General features: G+C 32.7%; 2 protein-coding genes across 2 annotated transcripts in view; both read left to right on the top strand.

Annotated features, from left to right (window-relative positions):
• LOC145263084 (orexin receptor type 2-like) overlaps positions 1 to 25,456 on the top strand; it is a 661,665-nt gene that overhangs the window by 370,084 nt on the left and 266,125 nt on the right. The window lies entirely within an intron of this gene.
• The window catches only part of LOC145263083 (DBH-like monooxygenase protein 1), a 414,483-nt gene continuing 391,021 nt past the window's right edge, over positions 1,995 to 25,456 (top strand). The window contains exon 1 of the mRNA XM_080119961.1: positions 1,995 to 2,130. The gene's annotated coding sequence lies outside the window, so the exon portion shown is untranslated. The remainder of the gene's footprint in view (positions 2,131 to 25,456) is intronic.

Genomic DNA, 25,456 nt, shown 5'->3' with positions numbered 1-25,456 from the left:
AAAGAAAGGCAGGAAAAGACACGTCCTAAACATGGTCGAACAAAGACAGAGTACCACGTGTTTAAAATATCAGTCTTAAAAATATTGAAATACAACAAGACTTTTGAACAAGAGACAAGGCGTTATTCTGGAAAGTACCTGTAAATAAATGTATGTTGTTTCACTGAAAAAGAGAATGGGTCGAATTCGTTTCTTTTCTTTGTTTCCTTGCGACTGTCTGCATACAATGTGTGGGTCCCGAGTGGTGACGTGTAACGACCACGTCACAATGGAATTAAGACGAGAAACCTAAACCATTAGTAAGATTATTGACGTTTCGTCTCTATTTAGGGACTTCATCATGATGTGTAATTTTCAAATAAAATAAATTAAATTCACAAGTGCATTTGGAAATGTCTGCTGTGTAGAATGTGAACGAAGTATGCCTGTACTTTTCTTCGGACGAAACATGTATTATCTTCTAAAGAACATATCCCAGCTGAAAGAACGAAACCCTTTTTGCATTATACATTTCTTGTGAGAGCATCATTACCTTAACTAAGAGTTCCTTATGACTGGAGAATAGTTGCGATTCATTTTATCATTCTACTGCGAGGGGCATTCAATAAGTTTCCAGATTTCTTCCTATGAGCACTTTTATTGATAGTCCCCTTCGAAGTAATCTCCTCCAGCTGCAATGCACTTGTACTGTTCCAACAACAACTGGAAGGACTCATGGAAGTTCTCTTGTGGGAGTGTATCAATGACCCTCGTCAAAGCTTCTTTCATGTCAATTGTCTCATACCGATAGTCACTAAGGTTTTCCTTAAGCATAGTGAATAACCAAAAGTAAAAGGAAGCAAGGTCTGAACTATAGAACGGATGAGAAACTGTCTTGATGCTCAGCTTGGTCAAATAGTCTGCAACAAAGTTGTGGAGTTGTGCATTCGTGCAAATCTTCCGCATCTTCAATTCCTCGCGAATAATTATGTGTACATTTCTTACATTGGCATCAAACTGTGCACTTATTGTCTCGATAGGCACACGAGGGTCGTTATTCATGAAAATCTTGATTTGACCAATCAACTCTGGTGTTCTGACATTTTTACTCCCCTCCCACACCTCTGATCATCCCTCACAGTCTCCCTGCCTTCCTTGAATCTCTTATGCCACTCAAAAACTGATGCTCGATTCATGTGAGATGGTCAAAAAGAAGTCTGAAGCATCCCATACGTTTCAGTTACATGTTTAAAACAGAATTCTATTGAATACCGTTCTTCTAAATTGTCCTTTTCTCTTCTCTGCAATCTCTTTCCCATAGAAGAAATGTTGCGAGCTTGTCTTTGCATTATCGTTACTTTCATGGCAACCGTTCGACTGAGCTCCAATCTATGGTCCTCAATCTTTTACAAAATACACTCGTCTTTCCAAAACCCCTATCAAAGTATCCTTCACTCTCTATCGGTTCTTAACCTTTAATGTGGATTTTATAAACAAAGCTTCTTTCCAAGAATTGCCCGCCTGTGGAACTCTGTTCTGTTGTTCTGCTTTCCAGCTGGCTACAATATTGTCTTCTTCAAGTTCAACGTAAACAAGTTCTTATTGAACCGACCTTTTAAATAGTCTAATTATACCGAATTTCCACTACTAACGATTACTATACTATTGTCTCAATAACTACCGTGCACACATTAACCCTTATCCTCGAGTGCCTCCGGATCTTGATATGCGGCGACCCCTTTGTGTTATTGTCCATTCTTTTAATTAGCAGTTTTAATATCCAGTTATTTCTAAAAGAATGGACAATCGCTCTGTCTCTGACATAAATAATATTTAGTTATTTGCGAGAACAATGCGAATCGTTCTGCATTCCTCGGATTTCAATATTTATTATCTTTTAACACTTGCGTACTGGGTTCGATTCTAGCCTTTTCCTAATATCATTTTCAAACTTATCTAGTTTTGTTTTCTTACTTACTGGGGTATGTGTCCTTTTTCATAACAAAACCATGAAAGCTAAACAAAGAATCGAGGAGTGTCAAGGAGTGTCGATGAGTGTCAAGGAGTGTCTAGGAGTGTCAAGGACTATCCTGTTGTCGAATTTATGCTTTGTCAGATGAACATGGGCTGGGGGAAAGTCCACACCCCGAGGTATAGAATTTTTTCAAAGATTCCAGCACACAAACTTTCTATTTTAGCCTATCATTCCATGTCCTGCCAGTGAATTCATCATTATTTTGTCATTATACAAATGTATTTATTTTTATTAACTGCAAATGTATTTATTTCAGTTTTTGATTTATATTTGATTTGTTTTATTTAAAATTAGATTTTCTCTTGCATGGATATATTGATATTTAGCAAGTTGATTTTAATTATAGCATCAAAAGATTCGGCAATTCTATTTATTTTCAGTTAGTGAGAGGGAATCTATCTCCATACTTTCCCTTTGTTATTGTCCATTCTTTTAACGGACATTTTTAATATCCACTTATTTCTAAAAGAATAGACAATCGTTCTATCTCTGACATAAATAATATTTAGTTATTTGCGAGAACAATGCAAATCGTTCTGCATTCCTAGTATTTCATTATGTATTATCTTTTAAAACTTGCGTACTGGGTTCGATTCTAGCCTTTTTCTAATATCATTTTCAAACTTATCTTGTTTTGCTTTCTTACTTACTGGGGCCTGTCCCTTTTCATAACACGTGTTAAAAAACATCATTTTAAATATAATAACACGATTACAGCATTTATTCTAATTCTTGTTGCAGTGGATGTACTAAATTGTATTCTCATTGAGAATAGTTTTCGTTCATTTCTCAATTTATATAAACCATGTTTAAAACTGAAATTTCATGTTACAAGAGTGACTATACTTTTAAAAAAAAAAATAAATCTGCGATGAGTGTTTTAAACACGATTTCCCGACAGCATTTTGCCAGCCAGTATCAAATTTTCAATTCAAATGGCAAAACTAAAAACAAAGTTCTTTCAAATTAAAATCACAAACAGCCTACAACAAATCATTTGCATATTATTTGAAATGATCTCATTGTCATATTCTAGAGTTCATAAAAAAAACGACAATAAACTTACAAAGAATAAAAGACATTCATCGTTAAAACGGAAAGAACTACGAGTTTCAGATTTATAAATTGGCTCTGTTCGTGGATTTCTACTAGCTTCATATTTTAATGCTGCAGTAAAAAGTTGTAGTGCCAACATTTATTTCCCTTTGTTGTAAGTCTTTAATGCGTGCTATATTATAGACATTTCGGATTATCCCTCATATATTATATTTAGCAGGGAGACTTGACGTTATCCGGGATTGGATAAGTAACAATAAATGTTTCCCTTCTCATACTTTTATTGTCATCGAAATCAGTGGAATCGCCCATTTTTTTTAAATCAAATCGATTGATTGTCTATTCTTGTTTAAGACCAACCCGCCCCTGCAGTGTGCCGGGGTAAGCTTCACATACCTCTAGCACTTACTTACATGTATTGTGTACTAAGTTACTGCGGGGAGGCATGTGAAGATTCCTCTCGGTGCGCAGCGATGGGTCCCCAACTACAGCAGACGATCGATTTGATTGAAAAATGGACGATTTCACCGATTTCGATGAGAATAAAAATATGGGAATGTAAAATATTCGTTGATCGTCATTTAATTTCGGGCAACGTCGGGTCTCCCTGCTAGTCGTTCTTAATATATAGTATTTATATTAGGATTATTTGATTACTACAAATACATTATATTTCTTCTATCTATCTATCTATCTATCTATCTATCTTTCTATTATATAAAAGGAACTTTGTGAGTGTGTGTGGGCTCGTTTCCTATGGACTCCAAAACGGATGGGCTGATTTCTTTAGAATTTCACACGAATGTACTTGGTGTGTCTGGCAGTGTTCTTATGAGTGGTGAGACGATTAATGGAAATCGGAAAAATCAGTTCATTTGGTGGTATTGGAATCGGGAAAATATGCGTCTTTTTCCGATGCCAAAAACGATTCCTTTAATCATCTCTTTTAATTTCATTTTGTTTAAAACAAAATCTTCCCTTGTTGAGAGTTATAATAAAATAATAAATATTTATTGATTTTAAACCACCAGTAAAACTAAAATTTATAGATCCGCACACCAGTGTATTTTTACGCTTGAGAAATTATATTCCCATTTTAACATGTATTTTTTATGATAATCAGGAAAAATATCAACTTTATAGTTAAATACAGGGTGTCTCAATAAAATGTATACACTCTTTAAACGACCATACAACTAACATTTATTATAAGAAAGAAAAGTTACATACATCAAAATACTGTTAATAAATATAAAAACCAGTTAATTATGGAAAGTGTTCAAATTATTGGCCATTGTAGTCCATGAACAGCTGACAATGCTCACTGATTGAATCGAAAATGTTCCTAATCAGTCCAATTGGTATGTTGACACATCTTCTTTCAATAGTTGCTTTCAATTCATTTATTGTAGCATTGTTTTCTAGTGTAAATCCTATGTTTAACATGCCCCATCCCATCCACCCGCCAAAAAGAGAAAAATCCATGGGGTGAAGACCAAATCTGGTGAGCATCGACAGTACTCGATACTTCCTCTTCGTTCCAACTATCTGTTTCGCAGGTGACTATCAAGATATGCTCTTACGTCATGATGATAGTGGGGAAGTCATCCTGCTGGAAGTGCCAGTCTTTATTCCTAAACATCTCTTGGGAATGTGGCATAGCGTATTCATGTAGCAAATTGAGATAATTTAGAGAGTACATACATTTTATTGGGATACCCTGTATATAGAGATTTACAAAGAATCTGTATCGATAATTTATGGGAATAGGGGGTTTAATACCGAATCTGTAATTGTATCGGAATCAGGTGAAATATCGGAATCGTCCCATCACTAGTGCTTACAAAGGTTTTGTATCGTAATGCCTCCGATCGAAAATCGATAATCAGATTCAAGAAAAAAGTGCGATTTGGATCAAAGTTAACATTTTTATACAACCTAACATCAAGGTGCATTTGAGAAGTTTTATCACCGAACAAGCAGAAAGGCCCAGCCTAAAACGTCAACTGTTGGTTCTTTGATAAGACAGAGGGGACGCTCGAAATAATTTTTTTTTCAGAGCACAATTGGACTTGGATACTTGACTTTTGCATTTTAGACTTTAAGTAAATCCATTATTTACAGATAGTTTTATAAAATTAACAGTAGATTTTCTACAGTGCAATGTAGACAAAAATGTATTGTGGACTAAGTCACTGCGGGAAGGCAGGTGAAGCTTTCTCCTGGTACACTGCGTGGGGTGGTCTTAAACAAGAGTAGGCAATCAATCGATTTGATTGAAAAATTGGCGATGTCTCTGATCTTAATTAAAATAAACGTATGGAAGGTTGGAACATTTGTTGATCCTCATTCAATCCCGGACAACACCGGACATTCCTGCTAGTGCCATATGGAATAACAGAGGTACCGGTAACCCATAACAACTACTACTATTTATTCTACTTTAGTTTTTTCTTGAAAATTCAGAAACTGTCACCTATTTTTAAGACTATTCTTGAACTAGCAGGACGTGTAGATATTCCACGAAAGGAGAAATATATTTAATCAACAAATATGTTTTGATAAATCTTATATTTTGTTCTGAATGACACAAAATAGTGTTTTCTAAACAGAAACAAACAACATGCAGCAAATATGAGTTTATAAACATTTTATGAGCATATTGTCCATTGCATTTTAAATATATACTCTTTATCTGTGTCTAAATCAAAACGTTCATTCCATGAACAAAGCTTCTTTCTTAGAACTGCACGCCTGTGGAACTCTGTTCCGTCTGCCTGCTTCCCACCTGACTACAACTTGGATGTCTTCAAGTCCAACGTTAACAAATTCCTAATGAACCGACCCCTTAAGTAAACACTTCATCAAATCTCCACGCTAACGTAATGTACTTGCAATAACCCTTATCCCTGAGTGCCTTCCGGGCCTTGATAAGTGGTGACCACTGTGTAAAAAAAAAAAATATATATATATATATATAGAACTGAGCTATAGAAACGATTTGATAAGTATTAATAAATTGTCAGAAAGTAATATTTTGCTGGAGAGTCCAATACAAAAAATGAAATCACATTGTCAGAGACATTCTTTAATTTACTCCTTCAGACAATTTTTTTTATCCTGTTTCTGCGAATGTTCTCTTTTTTTACGTAATGTTGTTACGTTGTCGGTAACAGGCCAAACCTTACAGGCGTATACTTGTGCTGTAGAGAAACGAAACGATGACGTGGGCGTATTGTAAATATATTTACAGAGAGAGGACAATTATTTGTACAAACGAACGCTTATTTCTACACAATGACGAAAGGGAGACGAGTTCTTTGATGAATGACAAAGAGAGTGTATATCATAGCAGTCTATTACATTTAAGATGTCGGGTGATGATAGTATGTTGTACAATTGTGGACAGTACATTTAAAAGCAGTTCATTTTAAACGACAAATGAAAATATACCTGGTTGTACGAAGACGATATGACACAATAGTTATATTTATATGACCACATTTATTCTCTGGTTTCGGCCGGACATCTTTAGAGATGACAACTTTTTATTCATATTTTGGCTATCTGGGAATACGCCGCTTCCTTATAAAAGAGACTAACTCTTATCCCGATTTCTAAGTCCCGTTAAGACTATCTGGCGTCTCCCTTTCAACTCCCCTCTTTCGACTCCTCCTTTCCAACTTTAACTTTCCTGTATATATTAAAACTAATTTTTTGTACTTATGTCATTCAACTACACAAAGACCTAACATGTGACTTCTCAGTCACGTTTTCTCTAGCCAAATTTATTGTTTATATCTAGGCGTGGAAACCTATTTTGTTTATGTATTTGACATTTGTTTATTGTTCCTAAGATCTCCACTTCATTCCAAAACTTATAAACAGTATTTGTCCTTGTAACACAATCTAATTTTCATACCGATAATCATAATAATGTTCTTTCATAATAATAACTTCTTAAAATAAACATCTAACTTTTAATAATAATAGTCGACCTTACACTCGACTATTAGCAAGGTCACCTACCGTCTTCCGGGAGGCTAATATGCAACAACGTTTCACTGACTGTTTTTTCAGTGAAGAACCGCTGGACATTGAAATTAGAGCTCTTTTCTCACACCATTACAACTAGAATCATCTATATATTAATACGATATCGTGTGTGTTCTTTTGTGTGCCAGGGTTACATTCGGGTCGTTTAATTGTTTTGTTCTTCTATTTCTTGTCATAAATAATTTTACTAAGAATTCTTCATAAGTGTTGGTTTTGGTTTCGAATATGGCTGAAGGAACTCAATTATATATATATATATATATATATATATATATATATATGTGTGTGTGTGTGTGTGTATGTGTGTGTGTGTGTGTGTGTGTGTGCGTGTGTGTGTATCATAAGTTTTTATTTTGGTTTCGATTCAAGCTAATGCATTCAAGTCATATGGATATATATATATTTTTTGAAGTCGCAACTTTATAACATAAAAATCGATAGAGCATTAACTCTATAATAATATATACGAAATCTGCAAAAATTAAAATATCATATTTAAGCGTACTTTACGACAGGGCTTTACCGGACGTTCGTGTTTGCTTAGATAAATTGTTTTGCAGTTTTAACAAGAAAGCTACAATGATATCAGAGCGTCTCCATTAACGCTGAACATCTACAGAATGCCAACATCTTTATTACATATGAATGAGTCCCCTGCAGAATTTCCCCAGGTCCCGCTAGTATATTATTATAATGATATTCGTAAACGAAGCTACATAAGTTTTTGTGAATAGCGTATATTAGGGACTTCAATCGAGAATTATACACAGAATTAAAGATAGAGTAGACGAAGATGGTCAACGGTACTTCTTTGGACAATATACACGATTTTTCGTAATTAGATTCGAAGTCGAATTTTAACGGTGTCCAGGCGAAAAAGTATTCTCTGTGCGACACCATCCAATAGGTGGAATCATAGCCTAAACATTATTGTAAGCAACCTTAGCAATTGATTGGATCTACCTATTTCGTTATAGATTTGGACTGCGAGTAATTTGTAAGAGTTTATCAAAACACATGGTTTCTGCGGGAGGAGAGATATACATTTCTACTGGGAGAAAACATGAATACGAAACAACACACAAAGTTCATTTGTTTAGTCTCTTGGCTACATATTCATTTGTTTAGTCTTTGGCTACATATTCTTGTCCAGGATTGGCAGCTTGGTTGCTTTAAGCCACATTTTACGAATTTGGTCTTTTTTGAAAACAATTTGGCTTTCAAAAATTGTATTTTTATAAAACGTAACGTAGGGACTAACTAAGGAAGGAACAAGCAAAATATTATATTGATAATAATTAACAATAGTAAATCTATTTACTTCTATAATACCCGTATTATTATTATTATTATTATTATTATTATTATTATTATTATTATTATTATTATTATTATCTCACAAGGAGCTTCCACACAGGTCATAAAACATTTCCCATTAAAAACCTGTGATTTCCCCTGGAAGCTGAGAGACAACAAGTCTACCCAGACGTCCAGCACTTTGCAAATACATTTGCGTTATTGCAACAGCCACTCGCCATTGATTTCTCGCTGGCAGTGGCCATTGGTCTACACTGGAATTTGAGTGGCACTAAGCCTCCCCAAGGTTCCAATTCTCTTCGCGCTTGTCCAGTGGAGGTCTGGTCAGCGCTCTCTCCTCGGTTTTTCCATCCTCTTTGGCTTTTTTCGGCTCGTAGTTGGTACGCTAGGTGTAGTATAAAGTCAAACTACGAATCCCCGATATTTTGGGTGACCTTCAGATCTCTGCTATTGTAGGTACTACAAATACCCACAGGAAAGCCCTTGATCTTTGTAAGCTCCTGGTTTGGAGCCTGGGTTGAGGGATAATCCTCTGAGAATGAATCCCATCTCATTTCAGGGAGACGTTAGTAAACGAAATCAGAATTATTATTATTATTATTATTATTATTATTATTATTATTATTATTATTATTGTTGTTGTTGTTGTTGTTATTATTATTATTATTATTATTTATTATTATTATTATTATTGTTATTATTATTGTTATTATTATTATTGTTACTATTATTGTTGTTGTTATTATTATTATTATAATAATAATAATAATAATAATAATAATAATAATAATAATAATAATAATAATAATAATAATAATAATAATAATAATAATAATAATAATAATAATAATAATAATAATAATAATAATAATAATAATAATAATAATAATAATAATAATAATAATAATAATAATAATAATAATAATAATAATAATAATAATAATAATAATAATAATAATAATAATAATAATAATAATAATAATAATAATAATAATAATAATAATAATAATAATAATAATAATAATAATAATAATAATAATAATAATAATAATAATAATAATAATAATAATAATAATAATAATAATAATAATAATAATAATAATAATAATAATAATAATAATAATAATAATAATAATAATAATAATAATAATAATAATAATAATAATAATAATAATAATAATAATAATAATAATAATAATAATAATAATAATAATAATAATAATAATAATAATAATAATAATAATAATAATAATAATAATAATAATAATAATAATAATAATAATAATAATAATAATAATAATAATAATAATAATAATAATAATAATAATAATAATAATAATAATAATAATAATAATAATAATAATAATAATAATAATAATAATAATAATAATAATAATAATAATAATAATAATAATAATAATAATAATAATAATAATAATAATAATAATAATAATAATAATAATAATAATAATAATAATAATAATAATAATAATAATAATAATAATAATAATAATAATAATAATAATAATAATAATAATAATAATAATAATAATAATAATAATAATAATAATAATAATAATAATAATAATAATAATAATAATAATAATAATAATAATAATAATAATAATAATAATAATAATAATAATAATAATAATAATAATAATAATAATAATAATAATAATAATAATAATAATAATAATAATAATAATAATAATAATAATAATAATAATAATAATAATAATAATAATAATAATAATAATAATAATAATAATAATAGAAGTATTATTACTCTTATATAGAGGGAAACTCATGTTATTTGCTAACATTTGCCTGAATGGTTAATTCGAACAAATTTCTTATCCTGATTAGTTTACAGATGTAAAGCTAGAATTGGCTGATGAATTCGGCATACTAGTTGAATATCCTGGTGCCTTCTATTCATCTTCAGGGTTTAGTTAGTTGAGTAAAATACGGAAGCTCTTTAATATTTTACTGATGGTTTCGAGAAGGGAAATGTTAGTGTAACGTTATCCTGGAACAAAAATGATGTGGCCTCAGTCGCAAATAAATAATAAAGAATAGAAAAGAACTTCAAATCGCTTTTTTGTTGCACAACGAGATTTAGTTCCGTATTCTTTCGTTATGACGCCCTCATAAGATCGTCTTCTCGAGCGTTATTTACGCCTCTCATGTGATTTCGAACTCTCTCTCTCTCTCTCTCTCTCTCTCTCTCTCTCTCTCTCTCTCTCTCTCTCTCTCTCTCTCTTTCCAACGTAATCGCCATCTTCCTCCCTTTTATAGTCTTTCTTTCCCGGTGACGTCATTTCGCATGCATTTGCATATAGCCCTCCGCGCTGTGTTACATTAGGATTATTTGTAGTATTAATATTTCTAGTATTAAATAGTTTTTATGAGGTTTATAATAATATCGAAATAAACTTAATTATTAAAAGTTTTTATTTACATGTATGGCTTTTAATATATATAGTTTTGGTTTGTTATTTTTATTCTTATACTAGCCTGGATGCCCAGCATTGCCCGGGTGTTTGAAGGTGTGTGTTGAGCAAAAAGAAAAAAGAAAAAGTGGTATTAGACAGGCAGGCTCGAACCCGTACAGCGAGAAGGCAATGAACATAAAAAAACTAACTTCTTTGCTATTGCGCCCATCGCTATACTGGAAATGACGTACGTTTAAATTGAGGCTATACAATCGAAAAGAGAGGATGACTTTCAAAAATATTGGCGAAAATAGCGACCCCTCCGTGTATAAAAGTGCCAGTGGAGGGTGAAGGAATTAATATTTTTTGGCCAGTTATTCGATATTTGTCGCCTGAAGGGTTAAGCTTCAAAACTGTACCGATCTCGTGCAAATTTGACGCCTGTCGAAAGTTTTAGGCAGACATACATACATACATACATACATTTAAACAGACAGATGAGATTTATATTATAGATGGATGTATGTAATATTTTCAAGTTTGTGACCGAAGAAGAAATTCTTTTTTTTTAATATTGGGTAAACTACTGGGCGATCTGGCTGAAATTTTGTATTTATCTTTCTTATGATTAGGGGTAATGATATTAGTCTTATATTAGACTGACTAGAAAGTTCTTGCGGAATTTTTAATTTCGATTTCAACTGATGTATTTTTACATAAGTTTTTTTATATAATACCTATACTTTAGATATCAATTTAAGGGGCGCTTTTTTATCTATCTAAGCGTTTAATTTACAATCATGGAATGCATTCCACTGCCGGATTTCCTTGTGCTTTGCTTGATCCATGATAGTTAATAAGACTTTCTTGTGTGCGGCGTGTTTGCTCAGCCGGTAGAGTGCTTGCCTCGCATGCAAGAGGCTCGGGTTTCGAATCCTGAGTTCGGATGTGTCCAAATGAGGGCGAAACTCGAGTCTTGGACTTCCAGTTTGTTGACTTTCGTGGCTCTTGCTGGCTGCAATGTTGTCTGGCAGCGGAGAAAATTATATATTCTCTCACACATTCTGTAAATATATATATAAATATACACTCATGAGCAAAAAAAATAAAATGGGGCAAAAAGGAAGAAATCGATTTTTCCATGAATTCCTATTCATTTTAACTGAAAATTTCTATTTTGTAGACCATTATTATTATATTCTATAATAATAAATAAAAAATTAATCCTAAAAATGGTAAGACCACATCTTGGCGAGGATATAAAAAAACGAATTGCAGAATTAAGGCAGTCCAAAATGACTTACAAGCAGATTTTTGATATTTTAAGAAAAGAAAATGTGAAAACATCTCTTTCTGTAGTGAAGCGAATTGGTCAAAGGTTCGAAGTCGAACGCTTGGTAAAAGGAAAATCTGGATTTGGTCGCCCTAGGGCATCTACTTTGAAGGACGACCACAGGCTTAAATTAAATGGTTTGAAGGATTGAAAGAAAACTTATGTTGACCATGGCAAAGAATTAAAAGCAGGGGCTGGAAATACTCTTTCTTGATATACAATATCTAGACGAATGAAAGAAATGGGATTTCCCCCTAAAAGGCGTGCAAAGAAGACATTTTTATCGAAGAAGAACATCAATGATAGAAAGAGATTTTTCTCGTGTTATGGCAAGAAGATACAGACTGGTTCAGGAATGTTTTCCGGTTAGATAGAATCAAGATTTGTTCTTGTTAGTGATGCTCCCGATGCTCCTAAACGGTGCAATCGAAGAACTGAAACATGATTCTCGCCAAGTTGCATAAAAACGACGGTTAAACACGGGAATGCAGGGATAATGGTATGAGGAACTTTACTGCAGCAGGAGTTGGGGAACGTATTAGATTGAGAAGTCAATCAATGCAAAGGAATACATTCGAATGTTAGAAACAGGACTGTTACTAAGAATTTAGAAGCTGGGAATATCCCAAAACATTATTTTTCAACATGATAATGCCCCTGCACACACTGCTAAAGTCACAAAAAATGGTTTTCTGATAATTCAATTGATGTGATATTTTGGACAGGCCAAAGCCCCGATTTAAACACAATCGAGAATATTTGGTCCATAATATCCCGTGCATTGGCCGAAAGAACTTTTGAGAACAATGACAAACTGTAGGAGGATATGCAAAGCGAATAGAATAGCATCTCCTCTTTACAGTGCTTCACGTTGGTTGAGAGCATGTCTAAAAGGATTGATCTTATAAAGAAATCAAAAGGGAATGCGATTCCATCCTCAGCATTTATTAAAGTAAATGTCTTGTTCTGTTGTATTAGTCTCCTTTAAGTTTCATTGTTCAATTATTCTTTGTTCAATATAGCTTTTAGTGCAATAAAATGTATAAAATTTTTTGGCCACATTATTAACTAATTTGTTATATTTTTATCATAAGTTGAAAATTATTTAGTCAGAAAGGTATTTAATCATCTTCAATCGCTGCATCAACTTGTTTTCTCGAATTCACAGTAGTCCTAATATTTCAGCGATCATCAATGATCTACAATGAAGCACTGTTTCGGGGACTTAAAAAACAAAGCATGGCTCCACAGCAGTGTTGATCAAACACCACCTCCCTTCAATAACAAAAACAAGAAAATGTTCCGATTATTTGTTCTAGTTTTCTAATCCAGATTATTTTGGCTTATTCATGCTATTAAAAATGTCTTCCTTACTTGCGACACTTTTGTCTCCAAATTCAAAACGGATATATTTTTTAATTTACCAGTTTGTTGAATTCATAGGATTTGGATGAGTCCATTATACTACTTCTGACCTCTTCTATTATTAGTTCTTTATTTATATATTTGCATTATTATTTACTTATTAATATATATATATATATATATATATATATACATATATATATATATATATATATATATATATATATATATATATATATATATATATACTATTAATGTAGTTTGGGATTTACTTTATTGATATATTTTGATTAGTTTTATACGATTTAAAAAGCATATAGATGTATATATTTGTGTATATATATGCCAAGTAAGAGAGAGAGAAAGAGAGAGGGAGAAAGAGAGGGAGATAGATAGATAGATAGATAGATAGATAGATAGATAGATAGATAGATAGATAACTCACTTTAATCATATAAGTGTTATATCTCCGTTGGATGGATAATAAACAAAGGATTGGAAAAAAACAATGAAATTCTTTATATTAATGTTAAAAAATGGTTCATTAAAGCTAATTAAATGGCAATAACAGAAATATGTTGAAACGTAGAAATGTATTTAATTAAAAATATCAATACATGCAATAAAAGAAGATATATAACCAAGCAAAGTTTAAATTTAATTACATCAATCAATAGATTTGATAATTAGTTTCGCATAAAAATATACATAAATACATGTGTTATCAATATTATCTAAGTAAATAAATATAGGCTACTTATGAATAAAAAAATTAATAAAATATCAAATAAAATAGTTTATGTTAATGAAAATAATTTATTAATGCGTGAATTTAAAATTCAAGGATGTAACAAATTGAAACTAATTGCAACTTTTCTTTCAATTTTCATATTCTTTTATTTTATTTTAAAGTTGATAAATTATATGTTTTCTGATGAGGTTAGAGCGGGATAAATTCAAAAATTAACATAACAGTACATGTATGATTTTGCGCTACGCAACAGGTGCTGTTAACAATTGTGCACTTCAACGTACTTAAAAAAATAAACGGTAAAGTAGTAAAAATCTTCGAATTTGAAATACAGATTTTTGTCATTTATTTGTATATGCTCTGAAGAGATTCATAAATTAAAGGACTGGCATAATTAAAAGGTGAAATATCGTTGAATAAACATATTTCCTCATATATATATATGCATACATATTTAAAATATAAAAGTTAATAACTAAACTGCATCAATCGCTTTATTGCAGATTAGTAAAATATAAATATTTCACTAAATATACGTCACAACAAAAGGAAAATTGTATCATCAAATGACTGTTTCAAGGTTAGTTATTTCCCAAAGCTTTATTCAAATCCATGCGATATTCACGAAGTTATGACATCTTATTTATTATCAAGTAATTTATACTGTCCATCGCTTTATTGCAGGTTTTTTTAAAATGCCGAAAAAAGGGGGGGCGATTAATGATTATCGAAAAGGAAAGGATTATTGCTGGACTCGCAGAAGGATTGTTCATCAAAGATTTAGCTATGGAGGTGGAAAGGGACCCAAAAACTTTATATATCATTCGTGAACAACCCCAACACCAAATCCAGAAAGGATAAGGGCACTAAGAGAAACGTTTCACATCGTGATATTCGGAAAATTCGTGCTTCCATTTTTGCAAGAGCTGGAATCGCTCCAAGATACAGGCAGGGCCGATGTAATGTGTTGAATGAGATTGCAAGGAACATCAAAACTATTCCAATGCCGCCATTGAGCAAATAACATAGGGAAAAACAGATGGCTTGAGCACAGAATTACATGAAAATGGATTTCCAACGTATCCTATTTACAGATGAGACCCGTGCTACTCTTGACGGTCCGGATGGATAGGCCAGAGTTTGGAACTGAACGGAACTCCAACCCCTTAAAGAGCTCATCTCCAACAAGGAGGTGAAGGCATCATGTTTTCAGCGGGAATCATTAGAAATATGTTGGTTAGACCATTCCGAGTTCCAGAGGATGTAAAAGTTACCAGCAATGCGTACACGGCCTTTCTGGATAAACATTTGTCACCATGGCTAGATGTCCTACCGTTGTCACGTCGCTTTTAGATGATTTTTATGCCGACAATGCACCATCCCATTCTGTTAGGACGACTGCAGCCTTCCTTGAATCTATGAGCTTCTTTGGAGAAACCTCCATGAGCTGGCCACCGTGTTCTTCGGATCTTAACCCCATTGAACATCTCTGGCCAATATTAAAAAGATGTGTTTATGAGGGAGGGGAGCAATTTACTTCAAAGGATGCCTGGTGGAGAAAAGTAGTTGATGTCACCAGAGCCAGAATTCTTTTTCAAATCAAACAATTTACTTCTTCGGTGGACAAAAGGTTGTTTAAAGTTATTTTAAAAAATGGTGGATAAATAATTACTTTATTTGACGCTTTTGTTTATTATTCTTTAACAGAAAAATATAATAAAAGTAAAGTTTTCATGATTAGACATTGTATTTTTGCCTTAATACATGTTAAGAGACCTGCAATAAAGCGATGGACAGTGGAAATTCCTTGATAAAGAATAAAGTGTCATAACTTTGTAAATATGGTATGAATTTGAATAAAACTTTTGGAAATAACTAACCTTAAAGCAGTCATTTGATTCTACAATTTTTATTTATTTGTGACATATATTTAGTTGTATAATTATATTGCAACCAAGTTGTTGGTATGTCCGATGTATATAAAGTTCGTTGGTGGTATGGAACTTTGATTAATTTCGGGAGAAAAACACCTTCCCTTTTCAAAAATAAAACAAAAGTATATCCAAGAAGGCAGGAGAGGACAGGACTGTTCTCTTCCGCCATCTTGGATATACTTTATACAACGAGGTGAGGAATGATAGATGAATAAGCAGTTAGACATTTCTCTACTCAAACATATCCGTCTATTTGTTTGTTTGTTTTTCTTTTCTTTACTCTCATGATTCCGGTCTTTTCCGCATTGCTTTTGGCTTTTAAAACTTCCATATATATATATATATAATCCGAAGAGTTTCCCTAATTGCACCTGTGAAAATGAAATGCTGACTGATAAAATATGTCTCTCTGTCTCTCAGTTAGCGAATTTCCTGCTTTCCAATGTTTCACGTGGTTATCTCCTGTATCACATGATAGTGTTCTGTTCACAACTGGAATAATGTTTCCTTTGTTCATCATCTAACGATATCCGATCACTTAGACGTCGTTTGAATTTGATACTAAATATCAAAGTTTGTGAAAAAAAAAATTTCTACTTTATTCTTTTTTCATTAATTCATATACGTCGCATTTGTTTTTATTGAGTTGTGTTAGTTTTCCGGAATGGAAAAACCATGTCGAAATCAAACGTCACGATTTATCCGGGGAGCACGAAATAAACAAACGAGATATGTAGTCGCAGATTTTCTTTTATTGTCGGTGTATCACATGCAGACGTGATACAGATGCATATGTTATCAAATATCATACAAGACGTGCTTCACAAACTATTCTTTCCTTTCCGAAATACAAAACAGATATCACAATCTAGTGGTGGGTGTCTTTTTCTTCTTCCTCCCCAGAAAGGGGCCGCTAGTCTTTCCATGATTTATCGTTATTTTTCCTAGTAAGTGCTTGACTGAGCTACGATCTATGCCCTTCTCCTATGTAAAACTAGTGCAACATAATAAGGTACATTCCGATACAAAACCTATTTAAAAACACTCCCACATACATAAAGTACGTTTGTGTAAAATTTCTCCCAAAACATCGACCCAGTAATATTGGAGTCCATAGAAAACGAGCTCGCACACACATTACCGTTTGTATTCTTTATAGCAAATCACATATTATTTGATATATTTGTTATTTTTTTTTTTTATATTTAATTTATTCTTATTTATTTATATACTAGCACTGATGCACAACGTTGTTCGTGATAGGAAAAGGATGAGTGAATCTCCCACACTTTCAATATTTTTATTGTCATCGAAATCGTTGAAATCGACTATTTTTCAATCAAATCGATTGATTTCCTGCTTTAGTTTGGGACCCACCCGATGAAACGGGAGAAAGGGGAAGCTTCAAATGCCTTCTGCAGTGACTTAGTCCAGAATATATTGTAATCCATACTGCATTGTCGACAACTTAGTCCACAATATATTGTACTCTATATTGCACTGTAGAGGAGCTACTGCATATTTTATAAACTTATTTTTATATAATGGCTTTAATTAAGTTTCAAATGTATATTGTAAACTTTTGCGGGTCACCATATATATATATATATATATATATATATATATATATATATATATATATATATATATATATATATGCACAGAAAGTTATAAACAGTACATAGGACCGGAAAAAAAGACGGGCTGAACTGCTAGTATATATATATATATATATATATATATATATATATATATATATATATATATATATATATATATATATATATAAGAGTAGGTAGTAGTTTTCTTGAAGCAATGTTGGTAAAGGAATATATGGAAGTTTTAAAATGCAAGAGTCAAGTACCATGGGTCAATTGCGCTTTGAACAGAAACATTTATTTCGAACGCACCCTTGTCTTAGCACAAAACTGACGGTTGATTATATACACTGGGCCCTTCTGCTTGTGCGATAATGAAACTCCTCATGCACTTGTGATGTTAGACTGTATAAAAGTGTTGATTTCGGTCAAAATCGGATCGTTCCTTCTGTAATGGAATATTTTATAATCGATTTCGATACTTATCGGAGGCATTACGATACAAAGGCTATATAATAATACTCCTAAACAAATGAAGTACATTTGTATGAAATTTCAAAAAATCGGCCCGGCTGTTTTGGAGTCTATAGAAAACGAAATTACACACTATTTTGCTATGGTTTCAAACGATCTGAAATAACAGCTTGATTCGAAATATATCTTATATGTTATATCTCCATTCTTTTCGAAATATGGTAGGATTATGAATATGAAGGGGTATTGAGATTTAGTAAAGATTTTTAATCGGTTTTCGGACAGAAATTTGGCTGTCAAGGGGTCAAATTTCTACGATTTGACCTTTGAAAACTATGCCAAACTCCTCCGCTAATGTTGGGTCTTTTACATTTTACTATTCGCGTTGTACTAAATTGTTCTTTTTTATTTTTCCAACTGTTCCTATCTTCGTTTCAATATTTCAATACATTTTCCATGTTTATAAAAAGTTGCATTACCATTTGGATGCTAGAAATAAAAAAGCTGACAGTTTCAAATGTGTATTGTAAACTTTTGCGGGGCACCGTATATATATATATATATATATATATATATATATATATATATATATATATATATATATATATACATTTGGAATTTACCCATTGGATTGGAAATTTTAAATTCGACCGTTTTGGATTTTACCATTCTTGGATTTTTTACCCTTCACCGGACTATCCATTCATGTGAAATCTTTTTATCATTTTTCTTTTACTTCCTATTACCTTTACCTCACCATTTTTTTTAACCAAGTAAGATATGTGACTTACTTGTAGTTTCATTAAATACGTTTATATGCAAAATCCGATCCTGCATTTTGCTAATGCCTGCCCTCTGATGAGAAGGAGAGTATTTCTTCGAAACTCCGCGGATTAAGGACTATCCACTTATCTTGTGCTTCCTTTTTTAAAATTAAATATGTTTGTAACTCTTTTTCAAGATGTCTTTTAACATGTTTTATTAATCATTTGTTCATATTATAAGCTCTATTTCCTTTTCAGTTTTATTGAGCTTTTACATCTGGTTGAGATTACTTTACTTGTAAATATTAACTCTTTAATATTTATAATATATTTTAAGTTTACCATTTTGATTACCTTGGTAAACTTATTGTAATTTTTATTTTATATATATATATATATATATATATATATATATATATATATATATATATATATATATATATATATAAGAGTAGGTGGTAGTTGGCTTGAATCAGTATTGGTAAAGGAATATATGGAAGTTTTAAAAGCCGAAAACAATGCGAAAAAGACCGGAATCATGAGAGTAAAGAAAAGAAAAACAAACAAGTAGACGGGTGTGTTTGATAAGAGAAATGCTTAACTGTTTATTCATCTATCATGAACTTGGTTATAAAATAATTATACAACGAGGTGGGGAATGATAAACAGTTAGACATTTCTCACATCCGTCTACTTTTTTTTTCTTTTCTTTATTCTCATAATTCCGGTCTTTTTTCGCATTGTTTTCGGCTTTTAAAACTGTCATATGTATATGTATATATATATATATATATATATATATATATATATATATATGTCATATGTATATATGTCATATATATATATATATATATATATATATGATTTAATGTTTGAAATCAAAACGAGTGCAACATTGATTTTAATGAAAATTTCTATTTATTAAAAGAAAATTGATCTTTTTTCTTTTTTTTTCGAATAATAAAATATTTTTCCTCAAGAAATAGACATTTTTTCTTTTTCTTCTTCTTGCGTGTCATTGTGGAGAGGGGACGTCTTCAGAGGTTGGAAGTTAACGCTGAACGATTTTTTTTAATCTCCGGTAACCGTGCTAACGTTTGTTTGAACGCCTAGGTCAATGATAATAGGAAATCAACTCTTTGAAAAGCACTCGATATCATAAATTTGATTTAACGGTTGAAAGACAGGACGAGTGCAAAATTGATTTAATAAACATTTCTATTTATTAAAATAAAATTGAAAAAAAAAATTTATTTTCAAATTTTCGAATGATAAAATATTATTCTACAAAGAATACAGACAGTCTCCCCCCCCTCTTTCTTACACGTCATGGTGAAAATGTCACGTCCTCAGAGGTAGTCGAGCAGATTATCTCAATATTCCATTTGGTGATAAAAGCACCAACATTGGCAATAATGACATGCAGAACATACATTTTAAGAAAAGAACGTTAGCCATCACAAAATTCAAGATGGCTGCCAGTTTTCAAGATGGCTGCAGAATCAAACCTGATAAATTTCAATTTTGGTGCTTGTATCACCAAGTGAAATCTGCCCCACTAAGGTTGGAATTTTTTTAATGTCTGTTAACATTACTAACGTTTGGTCGAAAGGAGCTTACCTTACAATGACTTTTTTTTTTAATTTTCTTAAAGTTTCATAAAAAGTTTCCAATAATTATTTATTGGATTTTCTTCATGGAATAAAAAGTAGATTTTAGTTTTTAAAGAAATTCTTCGTTGAATTATATTAATATTATGGATAGAAACTTTATTTTCATCACCCTAGGCACATCCCTGTTATTCGAGGCAATCCAGCGTTGCATTTTAAGGTAGCTGGAGATGATATTGTTGTCATAAGTTAGATCGGTAGAGAGCATGAGTTGTACAGCGTCGCATCTCCGATCTCGCTCGTTGAACATTGTCACTTTCAGACATGATAGAAGGCGCCTATTGCGGTGGGATTTATACACAAGTGACCAACTAGTAGATGGTCAGCGATAAAAAAAAACGAAAACAGGTTTTCATCAAACGGAAATGGAATCATGTCGGCTTTTCTATGGCGACAATTTTATCGTTCCACCTTGTATTTAATCTTGTTTGTAACTGCGACGTTACAATTACACGATTTAATGGTTCTACTCTTTCATTTTTTGTTTGTCTGTTTTACTTGCATCCCAGTGATGATTTTTTTCTCAGAATGCCATACGCTTAGGTGGGAAGGAAACAATCAAATCTTTTCACTTTGTGTCTCCATCGTACCTATACAAAACGGAGACCTCTTCCCTTCCCCCACCCGAAAAAATGTATTTTTATCCATTCTCACTATTGTATTAGTTCTGTCTACAAGAAATCAATAAATGTGTTTTGATCTGGAGAAATGTCTACTCAAACAAATATTGGAGAAAAAGCTCCCGACAATTTTCTTAGTGAACACACAGTGTGTATATTCTCGCTATAATCGCGCGTAATTATCCAATATTTCATAACGTTTAGCTTTGACATGTCTACATAATTCCTCGCTGTCCTTTCAAAGTTGGATTTCTTTTGTCTATTTGTACAGTAAATCGTCTGCACAAACATATATGTACGAAGAATATCGATCTATTATCGATCAACAGAATCATTGCTCTGACTGACTTTTACTGTTTTTTTGTTTTTTTTTTGTTTATTTAATCATAACCTATTAATCTCACATTGAAATGGCAATGTGGGTGTCCGTGCGACGGTGCGCATCTGAGAGATTAAAGGAGCTGCATTGGTATCATAGTGATGTGTAATTTCTAATAAATGAACGATCATAAATGTGACTGTCATGTATAATCTTGACTCATCGTAACGCATATCTTCGCATCCATCTGCCAAAGATGTGAAACAAATCACTGTTTTATGTTTTTTTAATGTTTTATATAAAGACTCGTGGTCTAATGGATAAAGTCGCAGATAACTTCAGTTGGAAGTAACACTCTTTTAGAGGTTGAAAGTTCAAACCGTTAGCGGAGACGATACTTAGAATACAATTGGGAATTACAAATGACTTCTCCACAGTCATGGATGACGGAACGAGAGTGTGTGCTATTCTTGCGGATTAAAAGTTTAAGCTATTATTTCAGTTCTGTCGCGACCCAACTGAGTATTTTTTTCTACTCTTTTTCCCTCCAACATGGTATATTGCCACTTAGAACGTAAGAATCTTCTATACGAGATCATGTCTAACAGGGGATTGTGGGGTGTTGAGCAGTGAGAAGTTATTTACATTACTTTAAGTCAAGGAAATAGGAAACAGGGAGAGAATTCCAAAATCCGCGGGAAGAAGCTATTAGAATAGAAAGTTTTTTTTTTTTTTGTATTTAGGGACCTCAACACTAAAGGTGGGATTTTGCTGCTTTTCGGTTTAGCCGAAGTATGTACAGCGAGGGGGCGCAAGTGCTTTTAATATTATTAGATCCATACTCTACACACACACACGCGCGCGCGCGCACACACACACACACACACACACACTCACACACAGTTATGCAGCAATGTCTTTGAGATGATTAACAGGTTTCTTTAACATCCTTACGAACTAGAAGTTATAATGCAAAAGTCTATTTTCTACGATTAACTGTGGAATTTCGACGGCCACAACTCTTGAAATTATGTCTAGCTAATGTTATCATTTAATTTAATTTGTATCGGGGGCTGTCTCTGGTTTGTCCCTCGTAAGTAATCCGCAAGGCTCGGTCAGTTTAACGAATGGATTTAAGTTACAGGGTTACGATATACGGACAAGGCAGAATGACGGAAACTCATAAAGCACGCAACCGATACGTTGCCGATGAAGATGCCCTTCCTTTCTTCATCTCTATCCTCGCCCAAACACTCCCTCCCCCCCCTCTCTCTCTCTCTCTCTCTCTTTCTCTCTCTCTCTCTTGCTTTCTTGCTTGCTCTCCGTATGTTTGGTTAAAGATAGACAATTGATCACAATGCGATCCGGTTAAGACATTAGTACTGTTTAAATGGCATATTATCTCCATGGCATATATCTTATAAATCTGAAGAATAGTTTAATTCCAAGAGTCAGGAGTCAATTGCCCAAAATCGGAAGTTAACTGGCTATCTTATAATTCGTAGCTATTCCGTTATGAAATACTAACAAAGAGAGGGGGCGGGGGCTTTACCCAGTCATAAAATACGCTTAAATATAGTCCAGATTTCGCATATATTATTATATAGTCGTGATTTCAAAAGTAAAAAAAGCATTTGGGTGCCATAAGCTAGAACTAGAATCGAAACTGAAAGCAAACATGTAGCATTCAAAGCTGGTAACGTTACCAATGTACCAAGGTGACACGCATATAAACTGGTTAAAAATAAACTAAAATAAATGTACAACATGTATAACGATGCTTTCAATTTCGGCCCATTTTCCCCCCTTTAAAAACTATTTTAACCGATTACGGCTAAAAACCCATAACAGAACGGCCCGTAAAAAATCCAATCATTTGAGGCCCCTAGTTCCACTCTGCGACATTTAGTTTCAGAGGAGATAGAGTTTTGAAATACGAAAGCAGACAGACAGACATAAAGCCTTTTATATATTAGATTAGATTTGCGAATAATTTTCAAGATATAAAGCAATTCATCTACGTTATCCCCTTACTATTATCTTGCGTTATTTCTACTACTACCACTACTACTACTGCTGCTGCTACTACTGCTACTACTAATACTGTGACTTTTCTACTCTTTCCCTTTCCTTTATTATTTACGTTATTTATTTATTTAATAAACCCCCTTACTTTCTTTATTTTGCGCTACTCATACTACAACTATTACTACTATTTTATTCTGTTCCTTTTCTTTATTATTTACGTCATTTACTTATTTGCGTCATCTCCTTGCTATCTCGAACCATTACTACTGCAGCTACTAATACTTTACATTTTTCCTTTTCTTCTACATTTACATCATTAATTGATCAACGCCAAAATTTTAATCCTGTTCTCTTATGTACTCTCCCATTTTCCTACCATGTAACTAAGGTAGTGGCACTCGTCTGACATACATCGCAATCTTCAGTACATACATACATACATACATACACACACACACACACATATATATATACTATTTAAATGAATACACTGCGTGTCAAAGTATTAGCGCGATAACATTTTTTTACCAGTTTCAGAAACTTACCGGTAGTTTCGTATCAAAAACTTCGGAAACGTTGGCAATGCTGAACTGCGCGTACTGTGACATTTTCGTACTGTTCCGCGCAATATAAACAACTTGTCATCGTAATTGCTGAATCCACGGTATTTGAGGTGTGTCAAATTATTAACAAGCAGTTTGTTTCGTCAATAAAATGGGTCGCAAAGGTGGTTTGAGTATTTCTGAAAAGAGTAATATTACAGAACAGCAAGCAAAAGGTAAACCGCCCTCAAATATAGAAAATGATAGGAAGGTACCATCAACCTGTGAGGAACTTTGTCAAGGACCCTACAAAGGTATGTAAGAGAGCTGATAAAGGTAAATCTAGAGTTGCGTCACGCCGTTCTCTACTTCAAATTAAACGTGAAGTTGTTAAGAACCCTGAGCAGACAAGTCAAGAAGTCTTTGACCAAGCCGAATTGAAGAATGTCTCAAAAAATACTCGATGTCGCCTTCTGAAAAAAGTGGCAAGGTCTGTTAAGCCTGTGACAAAGCCGCCATTAAATCAATATCACATACAAAACTGATTGAAATGGGTAGAGGACAACATGAAAACGGATTTTTCCAAAGTTTTGTTCACGAATAAAGTGCGTGTCACTCTTGATGGCCCAGATGGCTGGAGCAAGGGATGGGTCCTAGATGGACTACATTGTCATCAGCGTTTAAGGCACCAACAAGGTTGTGTTGGGATAATGATTTGGGCTGGGATTATCGAAGGTACGTTAGTTGGCCTATGGAGAGTCCAAGAAGGCGTAAAAATGACGACAAATGCTTACATAGCTTTTCTGAAGGAGAATTTTGAACCATGGCTGAAGAAGCAAAGGGTGGCGTTCATTATTTTTATGCAGGATAATGCTCCCTCGCATGCAGCAAACAAAAGCAGAAGAGTATTTGCAACAACTGGGGTTCTCTGGGCTACGGAAGATGAAGTGACCTGTGAATTTACCAGATTTGAACCCAATTGAGAACTTTTGGAGTATCATGAAGCGACGCCCTTATACAAGTGGACGTCAATTTAAGAGCAAAGATCTGTTGTGGGATGCTCTCCAAGAGGTATTGCGAGGAATCACTGTTGACGAAATCACAAATTTGACTAATTCTATGGACCAACGTCTTTCATAAAAGTCACAACGTCTTTTACAATTCATTCATAAAAAAT

Source organism: Euprymna scolopes, chromosome 38, assembly GCF_053919585.1.
Source record: "Euprymna scolopes isolate OS-2025 chromosome 38, ASM5391958v1, whole genome shotgun sequence".
NCBI lineage: Eukaryota > Metazoa > Mollusca > Cephalopoda > Sepiida > Sepiolidae > Euprymna > Euprymna scolopes.
Note: the sequence above shows the minus strand (reverse complement) of the source record. Positions and strands in the feature narration are given on the sequence as shown.